The sequence below is a fragment of the Penaeus monodon genome, chromosome 25 (genome assembly GCF_015228065.2).
Source record: "Penaeus monodon isolate SGIC_2016 chromosome 25, NSTDA_Pmon_1, whole genome shotgun sequence".
NCBI lineage: Eukaryota > Metazoa > Arthropoda > Malacostraca > Decapoda > Penaeidae > Penaeus > Penaeus monodon.
The window spans coordinates 42,665,265-42,665,688 of NC_051410.1; positions in this window are offsets into that span (position 1 = coordinate 42,665,265).

Below are 424 nucleotides of genomic sequence, written 5' to 3' on the forward strand. Positions count from 1 at the left end.
CTATTCGAAAATGCTTGAAATGCATAACACTTATGAATAATGGGATACGGTATAACGAACTTTAATATCAATCTCACGCCACTGTCAAAACTTTCTGAAGGAAAATGGTTGCCAAATCACTTCTGATCCCACCAGACGATATCAAAAGCATATGGAGATACTTAGGGTAAAGAAGAACGGTTCTATGCGCCTCCGGCATTAAGAAAAATATATAACATGATCCAGAGGCGTGGCATGTAAACAAAGGAGGAGGCGAGGGGCGTGGCGCAGGCTACGTTCCACACTATCGCACTTTCACCCCAAAGCTCAGGGTCACGGAAGCAGGAGAGAGGGACGTGCGGGGGACGTCTCCCTAACACACTCTCGCACACCTGTTTCATAGAGATTTCACTAACTGGGAAATGATTAGTTGAAAACAACACCT